Source organism: Lepus europaeus, chromosome 9 (assembly GCF_033115175.1).
Source record: "Lepus europaeus isolate LE1 chromosome 9, mLepTim1.pri, whole genome shotgun sequence".
NCBI lineage: Eukaryota > Metazoa > Chordata > Mammalia > Lagomorpha > Leporidae > Lepus > Lepus europaeus.
In genome coordinates, this window is record NC_084835.1 from 123,285,276 (window position 1) to 123,299,111 (window position 13,836).

The following is a 13,836-nucleotide window of genomic DNA, read 5'->3' on the forward strand; positions in this document are numbered from 1 at the left end:
AGGACGGCTGTGTTCGGCAGAGCACCCACCCATCCGTGAGTTGCTGTCCCTGGCCAGCCCACTTGTGAGAGCGAAAACAGACAGCAGGCGTGGGAGCTGGAAGACATTGCTGTCCACAAGGTGTGACCGTGTGCGATGTTTCAGTGGACTGTGCCGGGGCTGTGAACACGCGTGGTGAGCAGCTGGGACTGAATGATGAGCTAAGGTTGTTTTTGGGGTGGGAGGAGCCATTTTGTTTTCTAAGCGTCGCTGTGTCTTGCACACCCTCCGAGAAGCAGCAGCAGAAGGGCGTGGCGTGTCCTCTTTGTGGGGCTGTGTAAAGGGAGGCGGCTGTGTCATAAAAACGCAGACGCGTGGCACCCCACAAGTGTGTCACAGGAAAGGGAGCTGTAGGCTGATATTTCCCAAGAATATGGAGCTGCCAAAAACCTGGACACAACATTAATACATCCAACAGTGCACGAAAAGCGTTATGTATCAGGAAGGACCAAGTGGACTTATCCCAGGTCTGCAAGGCTGGAGCAGCGTCAGAAAGTGAGTTCCCACAATCCACCACAACAGGCTACGGGAGAAAGATCAGAGGATCACATCCACAGATGATGCAAAAAAATTGTCAAAATAACTCATCCATGATAAAAAAAAAAAAAAAAGAGTATATGAGGAATAGAAGCCAGCTTCCTCGGCAGAAGCCTCCGTCTAGCGTCGTCGTCGACGGCGAGGACTTTGCAGCTGTCTTGCCACGACCAGGAACTCAGCAAAGAGCTGTCCTCTCTCCCCTGGTTCTCAGTATCGTACTGGACCTCCCAGCTAATGCAGTGAGGCCAGAGAGGAAATAGAACATTTGCAGAGTGGGAAAGAAAAAGTAAAACTCTTTGCTCACAGATGACCTAATCATTTGTGTAGGAAATCCAACAAAATCAACCAAAAATGCTTTCTGAAGCTATTAAGTGGTTCTAGCAAGGCTGCGGGGTACAAGGTTAGTACACAGAAGTCAAGCGCTCCCCAAGACCAGCAATGGACAAGTGTGATCTGAAGTTAAAACACGCTGATATCTACATTAGCCCCAAAATGAAATCCTTAGGTACAAATAGAGCAAGACCTACATGAACCAAACTGAAACTCTGATGAGCTACCGAAGAATTAAATAGAGAGAGAGCCCATGTTCATGTGCAGGAAGACTCAATATTGTCAAGGTGTCAGTTCCTCCCAGCCAGATACATAGAGTCAACGTAATCCCGGTCAAACCCTAGCAGGTTATCTTGTGGATCCTAACATGTTTATAACGAGGCAAGAGACCTGTGGTAACAGCCACAGTATCCATGGAGAAGAATAAACCCGGAAGAGACACCATGTTAGTCAAGGCAGTGGTAGTGATGGGAGAAGAGAAGATAGACCAGTGACGAGAATCAGAGCGCAGAGGTGACCCACACACCTGTCATCAGCTGGGCTCTGACGGGGTGACCGCCGACACGGGGGGCTCAGCTGGCCTGACGGGGTGACCGCCGACACAGGGGGCTCAGCTGGCCTGACGGGGTGACCGCCGACACAGGGGGGCTCGGCTGGGCTCTGACGGGGTGTACAGCCGACACGGGGTGGGGGCTCAGCTGGCCTGACGGGGTGACCGCCAACACAGGGGGCTCAGCTGGCCTGACGGGGTGACCGCCGACACAGGGGGGCTCGGCTGGCCTGACGGGGTGACCGCCGACACAGGGGGGCTCGGCTGGCCTGACGGGGTGACCGCCGACACAGGGGAGTACAGACGTGTTCTCAACAAATGGCACTGCACAAGTGGAAATCCCCAGGCAGAGAAGTGAAAGGAGACACAGACCTCACATCCTCCAATATTCACCAAAAATGGATCACAGGCCTAGACGTAAAATGCAGTTCCTAGGAAATAGCACAGAAGAAAACCTACATGCCTTGGAATATGGCAATGTCTTTTTTTAAACTTTTATTTAATAAATATACATGTTGAAAATACAACTTTTGGATTATAGTGGTCTTTTCCCCCCATAACCACCCTCCCTCCCACAAACCATCCCACTCCTCTCCCATCCCATTCTTCATTAAGATTAATTTTTAGTTATCTTTATAAACAGAAGGTCACCTTAGTATATATATGTAAAGATTTCAGCAGATTGCGTATGGCAGTGTCTTTTTAGATACAACACCAAAAGCACAATGAACGAGATGGACTTTAAAATGTCTGCTCTGAAAGACAATGAAGCCCAGAGACTGGGGAAATGTGTTTTTAAAGATTTATTTATTTATTTGAAAGGCAGAGTTACAGAGAGGCAGAGACAGAGAGAGAGAGAGAGAGAGAGAGAGAGAGAGAGAGAGAGGTCTTCCCTCCAATGGTTCACTCCCCAGATGGCTGCAATGGGTGGAACTGAGCTGATCCAAAGCCAGGAGCCAGGAGCTTCTTCCAGGTCTCCCACTCAGGTGCAGGGGCCCAAGGACTTAGGCCATCTTCTGCTGCTTTCCCAGGCCACAGCAGAGAGCTGGATAGGAAGTAGAGCAGCCAGGACTCGAACCAGCGCCCACATGGGATGCTGGCATTGCAGGCGGCGGCTATACCAGCTACACCACAGCACCGACCCTGGGGAAAATATTTGTAAAAGACACATCTGCTAAGGGATTGTCATCAAAAATATACAGAGAACTCTTAAGACTCAACAATAAGACAAAATATACAATTAAAAAATGGGCAAAAGGTATGAACAGGCATCCACCAAAGTTGGCATGTGGATGGCATGTGAGTGCACAGGAGGAAGCTCCACAGCCAGTGCCGCCCTGGACAGCAGATCACAGCAGACACAAGTGTGCACCTCTCACAACAGCCACAGCCCGGACACCCACGGGACACTAGTGCTAACGAGCACGCGGATGGAGTACCAGGATCCCCGGCCACTCTGCAAGACACTCCAGCAGCTTGTGCGTCCCCTAACCATGGGACCCGCCACGAACGCTCTTGGTGTTCACCAGAAGCTGAAAACTCACTGCCCCACAAGACCGTGCACGTGGTGTGGATGGCAGCTTTGCTCACAGTCGCCAAGACTGGGCGGCCCTCAGCAGTGAGTGGATAAGTACACTGCCCTCCAGCCACACAGTGCAACATTGTTCACGCCAAGGAGACAGGCGCTATCGAGCCATGCAAAGGTGCGGAAGAACCTTAAATGCCTAACACGAGTGAAAGAAGCCAGTCCGAACAGCCTACCCGCCGTGTGGTTCCGACTTCACCGCGTTCCGGAGAAGGTAAAGCTACGGGGACAGAAAGGGGTCAGTGGCTGCCGAGGGTTAAGGGTTAGGATTTTCAGGTGAGTGATCTGCTCTGTGTGGTACTAACATGATGGCTCTTGTCATTATGCTTTTGTCCAAACCCTTAGGCTGTGCAACCCCACCCCGCCCCGGTCACTGTGGACCTCGGGCCACGAGGACGATGTGTCGGCTGGAGCCACTGACTGTGCACCTGCACCTGTGCTGGAAGTGGGGTCACTGTGCAGGGAGGGGCAGAGAGTGGGGGAAGTCCCTGTGCCTTCTGCTCAGCTTGGCTGCGAACCTGGAACTACTCTATAAGAGAAAGCTCATTAAAGTGTACAAAGTGAAAGCGCCAGTGAGGTCAGGTCGGATGATCACTGTTACACTGGGCAAGCGTGTGAAGGAGCCACGTGGACGGAAGTGTGTGGAGAAGTTGAAGATGCCCCCCAGGACAGCGAGGGCAGCCCCTCTGGGATAAGGGCGGAGGCGGCCAGCTCTGGCTGCAGTCCAGGGACTTCATCTCCAATGCTTATTATTTTTTAAGGCAAAATGAATGTGTAACTTCTGTGTTTTCCCGGGATTCGGACACGAGGACCAAATAAAAACACAGAAGACCCTGTGATTGCACTGTGGCTCTTACTAGCTGTGATACAGCAGACTGTATCACAGATGTGGGCCCCTGCACCCACATGGGAGACCTGGAGGAAGCTCCTGGCTCCTGGCTTCGGATCAGCGCACTCCAGCCGTTGCGGCCATCTGGAGAGTGAACCAGCAGATGGAGGACCTCTCTCTCTGTCTCTCCCTCTCTCTCTCTGTAACTCTTTCAAATAAATAAATCTTTAAGAGAGAGAGAGAGAGAGAGAGAGAGAGAGAGAGAGAGACTGAGATAACTTCTGTCTAACAGGTACACTTCCCAGATATTCACAACATCCAGGGTGGACTAAGCTGAAGCCGGGAGCCGGAAACTCCGTTCAGGCCTCCCATGTGGGTGGCAGGGACTCCAGCACTTGGGCCATCACCCGCTGCTTCCCACGGGGCATTAGCAGGGAGCTAGGACTCAAGCCAGCACTCCGACATGGGATGCTGGCGTGGCAGGTAGCAGCCCGACATGCTGCACACAACACTAGCCCCAGGAAAGTTCTCTTCTACCATCAATTTTCTCATCTTTCGAAGAACGGAATTGGGGCATAAATAGTGCGGTGTGATGATATAGACGTTACGTTTAGAACCATGGCAGATCCTAAGTATTTGCAGAACACGCGAATGAATTTGGGTTAAATCTTGCCTCCAGCGAATTTCTTGATTTCTCAAGAATCTTGGCCTCTCCTCTACCTGGTGGAAACGAGAGTGCCGACATCACAGGTGCTGGGGAGAGGGTGAATGAGAGCACGGGACACGATCTGCCATGAGGGTGGCAGAGGACCTGCGAGCAGTGACAAAGTGGCCAGAGCCCCCGGGGCACTGCCGCTCCTGCTGTCTGCTCATGGCCACACCCCAGCTGTCAGGGCTTCTCATGGGATGGTGCTGGGACCCGTGGGACATCCCAGGAGCCCCTTCTGAGAAGTCTACAGTCACCCTGGGGTGCCGATGCCTGTCCGCCCTCGAGGGTTAGAGTTGTAACTGGTCGCGTTGGGGAGGGGGGGTGGTTGCAGGAATGGGTCTCGTGGCTTCTGCAGCTTAGTCTAGAAATAAAAAATGGAGAAGCAATTTGCAAATAGGCAGAATTTTACGGACAGAAAAATGTCTGGTCAGAGAGGAGACCGGGCGGAGTGCCCAAGTGGGACAGTGGCCGTCAGGAGGTGCCTGGGCTTTTTAAGGCATCTGTGGGTGCCCATTGGATGGGGGGATCACATGCTGTATGTTGACTGGCTTGGGGCTCATGGAGATAGCAGGGGTCTCTTGGAGGCAGCCCCTCTCCTCGGGAGCTCAGCCCCCTCCCTTGCCAGCTCTGGGTGGAAGATTGCGCCCACCCTGAAGGTGTGACTTAAAACTGCAAGGGCACACATACAGCACAAGGAGCTGTTGTGGGGGAGACGCTGGCCAGTCTGGAGACGGGCTTTCCAGCCCTGTGCAGGACATTCTACCTGCGTCTGAGGGGCCCGCAGACCCCAGCCCCACTGGATGGCCTCAACAATGCCCCCCCTCAGATTTATGTATTTATTTGAAAGGCAGAGTGACAGAGAGAGAGGCAGTGACCATGAGAGAGATCTTCCATCTGCTGGTTCACTCCCCAGATGGCCACAACGGATCCGACTCCCTGCTCTGGGTTGAATGCCTCTGTTCTGAACTCGTGTTGAAGTTTGACTGGCATCGAGGCAGTGCAGGGAGGCGGCGGGCCTTCAGGAGGGAGGAGAGCCGGCCGCTTGGAGGGCGGGGCAGGGGGCGGACAGCGAGGGTGCCCCTCCAGTCTCTTCCCTTCTGCGTGTTACGCTGCACGCAGCCCTTGCCAGATGCGGCCACCTCATCTTGACTTTCCATTCTCCAGGGAGCTAAATCAACGCTTCCCTTTCCGTGTGACCCAGTCTCTGGTGTCCCAGGCTGGCAGCAAACTCAAGTGCAGATGTCTGTTCTCCTGCGTAGGCCTCTGCGGAGCCCTGTGGATCAATGGGCACCCCCACGCCCCCTGGGCACCCCCTCTGCTGCCGCCTGGAGCTGCGCTGGCCGGGCCACAGGGAAGACAGCAGCAACCGCAGTGGCTGGGTTTCTGAAGCCACTGAGGGAACTTCCCAGAGCAGACAGAGACCCTCTGATCCCAAATCTGAGCGACCCAGCCCGGCGGGCATGCTCACGGATGCATCAGTGTGGGTGGAGGTTGAGGAGGGGAGCAGGGTGTGCATGGGAGCGGCTTGGGGGAGATCCAACCTCAGGGGAAGGGCACGGCCCTGAGATGCCCAGAGGTGTCCTCACCGACACCGGTTCTGAGAGCAGTTTTACAGCAGTGGGGGGCAAGTATGCCGCTAGCCCATGGCTTTGCCTACCCAGGCTCCGTCTCCGAAGGCTGTTGGATCTCACTGGAAGGCTGTCTGCCAGTTTGCCCTTTAAGGCGTCTCGCTCAGGATCACAGGACGACCGCCAGGGTCTCCTGTTCCCACTCCCGTGCTGTGTTTCCCCAAGAATCTAGACTTAGCCTTCGGGTCCCCTCCACCCCCGGGCACCTGCCTGTGCCTCACTCAATCCTCCTGGCATCTGCACGCTGTTCAGTTAGACGGGGACCTTTCCTGATGTTCTCCATGGTGACACACTTTGTGAGCAGCCCCTCTGCTCAGGTGTGCACTCCCGGGCTGCTCAGCCCCTCTGCTCCGGCAGGCCACGGCCACCGGCACTCCTCACCCCGGGGAGAACAGACTGGGGCGTTTCTGGGCAGCCGGGCAAAGGTGTGGCCCTGGGGGGTCTTGGGGCTCAGTCCAGAGCTGTCAGCACTGCCAGCACTCAGCCCTCCCCACAGCTTACTGAACACACGGCAAAGCCCCCCACCTACAAAACAGGGGTGCACTTTCTCACCTTTTCATCCATCAGCCTGACTTCAAAAACACCCATGCGGTCCTAATTTGCCCTTGTTAATGCACCCATAAAACATCGCACAAACAGCTCTGGGCGAGGAATCAGGAGACCTGGGACCTGGCCCGAGGCTGGGCAGACTTCTGGGATGTCACCTGCTCTCGTCACCGGGCGTGGAAGTGCCCACTGCTCTTCTGCTCCAGGCGCTGTGAGAACAAAGGTCAGCGTGGGGGAAGGGAGCCCCGTGTGAGCCTGACGCTGTCTGGCTGCTCATCCGGGCGACACTGGACCCTCTGAAAAGCCTCCGTGTGCATTTGGTGTTGATGGGGTGGACGATGGCGTCCATCGCATGTGACCACAGGCGGCCCTTTCGTCTGCCCACTGCTGCCCTGGGAGGCATGGTGCTGCCGCCGGGCACCCAGGAGCAGCTGTCTGGGGTAGGGGCAGTTACACCTGCCCCAGCGTCACACATGGCCCAGGACGCCCCGGGTGGCTACCCTCCGAGGCAGAGGCCTGAGAAGGCGGATCCACGTTCTCTCTGCTTCTGCCTGGGTTCTGAGACCAGACCCCCTTTCTGGCCACTCGCTAGCAAACAGGGAACTGTGGCGCCTCTAAAATGCCTTCATGCACAACTTTTCCCAGGGAAATTGCAAGTTTTCTTCTCACTTTTTTTTTTAAAGATTTATTTATTTGTTTGTTTGAAAGGCAGAGTTACAGAGAAGCAAAGGCAGAGCGGGAGAGAGGTCCTCCATCCGTTGGGTCACTCCCCAGATGGCCTTGGAGCTGAGCCGATCTGAAGCCAGGAGCCAGGAGCTCCTTGCAGGTCTCCCACGCGGGTGCAGGGGCCCAAGGACTTGGGCCATCCCCCACTGCTTTCCCAGGCCACAGCAGAGCGCTGGATCGGAAGTGGAGCAGCCGGGACTCGAACCGGCGTCCAAATGTGGCGCCGGCACTGCAGGCAGCGGCTGTACCCGCTACGCCACAGCGCCGGCCCCTCTTTTCAGTTTTAGCAAACAAAAGTGATGTTTCGTTTCTTTATAACCACACAGCTCTGGTTTTCCAAGGAGACGCTGTGTTCATGCAAGGTAACTGTTAATATTTAAACACAGTCAGGCAACACCGTATTATGAGAAGCGTATGGGTGAGCTCCAGCGTTTTTTACACCTGAATAAACTTAGTTTTAATTCCATTCGTATACAGAATTTTTGAAGCCCCTCATAGTGTCTACATCCATTTACAGGTTTAAATGAAATTCTTTATTATTGTTTAAAAAGTGTATCTCTAGTTCCTTGAAACAATTTATTTCTTAAAGTTTATTTATTTAACTTACTTGAAAAGCCAAACGACAGAGACTGATCTTCCATCTGCTGGTTCACTCCCCGGATGCCCGCAAGAGCCAGGGCTGGGCCAGGCTGAAGCCAGGAGCCAGGAGCTCCAGCCTGGTCTCCCACATGGGTTCTTGCGCCCTCACCTGCTGCCGCCCAGGAGCGTTCGCAGGAAGTGGAGAGGAAGTAGAGGCAGGACTCCACCCTGGCGTGCAATGCTGGCCTCCCAGATGGCAATGGCTAAACCCGCTGCAGCACAAAGCCTGCCCCTACAGACGGTTTCTTTAAGAATATGTCTCTAGTTTTTAGCTGCCACACAGGAGTTGTGATATTACGGGGTGCAGCGTGACATCTCTATACATGCATACTATGTGCAGTGAGCAATTCTTGTCGTTCTATCAACTCCTTGTTGTTGGGAACTTTCAAAGACCTCCCTACGAGCTATTGTCAAGTGTTCTCTAACTGCCGTCAGCCAGTTACCTTATGGTGCTGAAGACCTCAGAAGCTACTCCTGTTCGCTGACGGTACCCCTGCACCTGCTCACCATCCTACCTCTGTGCCCCCCTTCCCCAGCACGCGCCATGGCTCCTCGGCGTCCACACGGAAGGGAGGACGTGTGCTCTTTGTCTTCCCATGCCTGACTCCTCTGATGTCCTCCGGTTTCATTCACGTTGCTACAAAGGGGAGAATCTTGTTATTTTGTGCCCAAGTAGTCCCTCCTCTACACCACAGTCCCCTTGTCCGCCCGGTTTTTGAGGAAGGCCCGGGCTAGCTCTTGGTCTCCGGTGTGTGGTGACTGTGGGAGCGCAGGCGCGGCTTGGAGAGGCTGAGTGCCCGCAGTGGACAGCTGAGCCCATGGCGGTCCCAATCCTAGCTGGTCGAGGACTCTCCTACTGCTTCCGCAGCGGCTGCCCTGATGCAGCCCCGGGAGAGCCCCGGGAGGCCCCTCTTCTCCGCACCCGCCCACACCTGCCCTTTGTGTGGTTCTGCCTGGATGGATGCTGTCTCACTGTGATTTGCGTGAGCCTCGTCCTGGTGATGAGTGGTGCTAAGGGCTTCTTCATACTTGCTGGCCGTTGGGTGTCTTTGAGATGTGTCCATCCGGGCTATGTGCCCATTTTACAAACTACTTTTCTGAAAATTGTACGTGGATATCAATCTTACAGATATGAGGCTATGTGAATATCTGGCCCTCAAGATGTACTTTATATATTTTATCCCAACAACTCATGCTGCTCTGGAAGAAAAATACTTATTTATTTTTTAACATAAACACCACCATTTAAGAGCCTTTGAACATAGTTGTATTGGTCAGGGTTGGGTTGGCCAGCGAAACAGAAGCGCTAGGAGATCTGTCCCTCTCCCTTCCTCTCCCTGTCTCCCTCCCCCCTCCTTCTCTCTCTCCTTCTCCCTCCCTCTCTCCCTCTCTTCCTCTCTCTCTTCCTGGCTCTCTCCCTCCCCCCCCTTTCCCTCCCTCTCTCTCCCTGGACCCCCCTCTTTGTGTGTGTTAATAGATGTAGATGTCTATAGAGAGAGAATTGGCTCGTGCATTTGGGGAGCTGCAGGTCTGAAATCTGCGGGGTGGCCACAGCTGGAGACCCTGGGAAGAGCTGACGCCGCCATGTTGGGTCTGGGCCACCCACCGCCCGGGATAGCAGGCGGAAACGCCGGCCGGGCTTCCATTTGCATCCTTGAGAAGTCCTTCTCTGCATGTCCTCACTCTCCGTGCTGCCAGCCATCTGCTTTCCTCAAAGTTTACTGACTTAAATATTAATTGCATCTTTCAAAAAAAAACCTCAAACACCACCTCCCCAGTCACACTGAAGCTGGTGTCTAAGCAACTCCGCACAACACCTTCCAAGTGCACAACACCCTACCCGTCACAGTTCTGAAAGCCTTTGGAGAACCCGTCACACCGCCGGTTCCTTGAGTCTGGTGCGTGGTGGGGTCACCAGAGGCAGGGCCTACGTTCGCTTCCCCCAGAGGAAGGAGCGCATTGTGGTCCCCCGGCTGCAGGCGGTGGAAACCGGCCCATGATAACCCCAGCCGGGGTGCACGCAGAAGCGGGGTACCCAGGTCACACGGTCGTCTCAGAGGCCAGATAGATGCTTGTGTTTGTTTCAGCTTTGTGTGCACTACAAGCGCTTTGTGCATGTAGGAACTTAACGAATAATGAATACTTCCATTGCTAACACATCTCTCTGTCCAAGAAAAAACTCAGAAAAAAAAAAAAATCAGGACCCTTGTCCCCTTGTCCCCAAAAGGTCAGACTGCTTTAAGGGGGTTATTAAATCAGAAAAAAACAAATCCCCAGAGAGCAAACCACAGAACTTTCCAGACCTACCCCAAATGGCTTACCTGTAAAAGTGTGCCCAGATAGTAAACTGGGCAGCTCTGAAGCCACCCGAACTGTCAACCCAGTTCTGCGAGACGTGAAAGTTTCAGGAGTGATCTGGCCCTGGCCGTGCGAGGGGGGTTCGGTCTAGCTGGTGCCTGCGGCGCTAATGGCAGCTGTGTGGATAAACCCCTCTGCCATTAAGCTCGGGTTGCACAGATAGGGATCAAAATATAACCCGAGATGGGTGCACTCCGGATCCCTGAAAGAGCCCCACTCCTCCCTCGGCGGCTCTTACACAAATCCCTGCCCATCTAGATAAGCAGCGGTGCGATTAGAAAGGGCAGGCAGGGATGGCTCCACGGACGGAGAAGGCGAGGGCTTGAACAGAGTCCGTCTGGAGGCAGTAGAGCAGCCACAGGACGGGCGACCGCCTCCGGGGGCCCCGCCGCTGCCCTGGCCCCGAACCAGGGCGCTGGGGAGAGCGAGAGCGAGTCCCCGGGAACGCGGCCGGGGCTTCCTCCTCCTGCAGGATCCACAGCTTTCTTCAGGAGCCTAATGAGGCCAGCCCTCCCCCTCCCTGTGCCGGATCTGACGCCAGCTCCCCAGGACCCCGAAATGCAGACAAGGAAGCGGGAGTGCTGTGGGCAGAGCAGGGAGAACCTGCAGGGGTTCCCATACTCTTCTCCAAAGCCGACCCCACCCCCAAGTTTTCTGCAGTTCCGGTGAACTTCACCGACTCCAGCCAGCAGCCAGCCAGGAGCGCTCTCCTCCCTGAAGTCACCCATTTTGTGCAGAGCCTGCCTCCCTCGCGCCTGCGGGGAACAAAGACTCCTCTGTGGCTCGTCCTTGAGGTCCCCGCGCCACCCTCTTCTCAAGTCCTGACGCCGCCGAGCTTGTGTCCAACCACTTAACAATGAACGTGTCCTTCTGAACGCGTGGCCACCCTGTGCTCCGTGCGGAGAATGGGGAAGTGTGGGAAACTCCAGCCGCAGTTACAATCGCCCAGAAAGTAAATAAGGTCACAGTTCAGGGCGGGCGAGGGGAAGGAAGCCACACACACACACACACACACACACACACACACACGCAGGCAGAGGCAATTAGAGAACAAAGCGGGAGGACAGCGACTGTGAACCACATTGTAGATTGTGAGCACAGTTAACCCCGCGTTGAAGAGCTCAGAGAGAGCTGGGGGTCCCTCTGGGGGGGGGGGCTCCTGGGAGGGTCAGAGAGAGCTGAGGGGGTTCCCTCTGAGGGGGGGGCTCCTGGGAGGGTCAGGGAGAGCTGGGGGGTTCCTCTGAGAGGGGCTCCTGGGAGGGTCAGAGAGAGCTGGGGGGGGTTCCTCTGAGAGGGGCTCCTGGGAGGGTCAGGGAGAGCTGGGGGGTTCCCTCTGGGGGGGGGGCTCCTGGGAGGGTCAGGGAGAGCTGGGGGGTTCCCTCTGAGGGGGGGGGCTCCTGGGAGGGTCAGAGAGAGCTGGGGGGGTTCCCTCTGAGGGGGGCTCCTGGGAGGGTCAGAGAGAGCTGGGGGGGTTCCCTCTGGGGGGGGCTCCTGGGAGGGTCAGGGAGAGCTGAGGGGGGTTCCTCTGAGAGGGGCTCCTGGGAGGGTCAGAGAGAGCTGGGGGGTTCCCTCTGAGGGGGGGGGGGCTCCTGGGAGGGTCAGGGAGAGCTGGGGGGTTCCCTCTGAGGGGGGGGCTCCTGGGAGGATCAGGGAGAGCTGGGGGGGTTCCCTCTGAGGGGGGGGGCTCCTGGGAGGGTCAGAGAGAGCTGGGGGGTTCCCTCTGAGGGGGGCTCCTGGGAGGATCAGGGAGAGCTGAGGGGGTTCCCTCTGAGGGGGGCTCCTGGGAGGGTCAGAGAGAGCTGGGGGGGTTCCCTCTGAGGGGCTCCTGGGAGGGTCAGAGAGAGCTGGGGGGGTTCCCTCTGGGGGGGGGCTCCTGGGAGGGTCAGGGAGAGCTGAGGGGGGTTCCTCTGAGAGGGGCTCCTGGGAGGGTCAGAGAGAGCTGGGGGGTTCCCTCTGAGGGGGGGGGCTCCTGGGAGGGTCAGGGAGAGCTGGGGGGTTCCCTCTGAGGGGGGGCTCCTGGGAGGGTCAGGGAGAGCTGGGGGGGTTCCCTCTGAGGGGGGTCTCCTGGGAGGGTCAGAGAGAGCTGGGGGGTTCCCTCTGAGGGGGGCTCCTGGGAGGGTCAGAGAGAGCTGGGGGGTTCCCTCTGAGGGGGGGGGGCTCCTGGGAGGGTCAGAGAGAGCTGGGGGGGTCCCTCTGAGGGGGGCTCCTGGGAGGGTCAGAGAGAGCTGGGGGGGTCCCTCTGAGGGGGGCTCCTGGGAGGGTCAGAGAGAGCTGGGGGGTTCCCTCTGGGGGGGGCTCCTGGGAGGGTCAGAGAGAGCTGAGGGGGGTCCCTCTGAGGGGGGCTCCTGGGAGGGTCAGAGAGAGCTGGGGGGTTCCCTCTGGGGGGGGCTCCTGGGAGGGTCAGGGAGAGCTGGGGGGGTTCCCTCTGAGGGGGGCTCCTGGGAGGGTCAGGGAGAGCTGGGGGGTTCCCTCTGAGGGGGGGCTCCTGGGAGGGTCAGGGAGAGCTGGGGGGTTCCCTCTGGGGGGGGCTCCTGGGAGGGTCAGAGAGAGCTGAGGGGGGTCCCTCTGAGGGGGGCTCCTGGGAGGGTCAGGGAGAGCTGGGGGGTTCCCTCTGGGGGGGGCTCCTGGGAGGGTCAGAGAGAGCTGGGGGGGTTCCCTCTGAGGGGGGCTCCTGGGAGGGTCAGGGAGAGCTGGGGGGTTCCCTCTGAGGGGGGGCTCCTGGGAGGGTCAGGGAGAGCTGGGGGGGTCCCTCTGAGGGGGGCTCCTGGGAGGGTCAGGGAGAGCTGGGGGGTTCCCTCTGAGGGGGGCTCCTGGGAGGGTCAGAGAGAGCTGGGGGGGTTCTCTCTGAGGGGGGCTCCTGGGAGGGTCAGGGAGAGCTGGGGGGGTCCCTCTGAGGGGGGCTCCTGGGAGGGTCAGAGAGAGCTGGGGGGGTCCCTCTGAGGGGGGCTCCTGGGAGGGTCAGAGAGAGCTGGGGGGGTCCCTCTGAGGGGGGCTCCTGGGAGGGTCAGAGAGAGCTGGGGGGGGGTCCCTCTGAGGGGGGCTCCTGGGAGGGTCAGAGAGAGCTGAGGGGGTTCCCTCTGAGGGGGGGGGGCTCCTGGGAGGGTCAGAGAGAGCTGGGGGGTTCCCTCTGAGGGGCTCCTGGGAGGGTCAGAGAGAGCTGGGGGGTTCGCTCTGAGGGGGGCTCCTGGGAGGGTCTGAGAGAGCTGGGGGGGTCCCTCTGAGGGGCTCCTGGGAGGGTCAAAGAGAGCTGGGGGGGTCCCTCTGAGGGGGGGGCTCCTGGGACGGTCAGGGAGAGCTGGGGGGTCCCTCTGAGGGGGGCTCCTGGAAGAGTCAGAGAGAGCTGGGGGGGTCCCTCTGAGG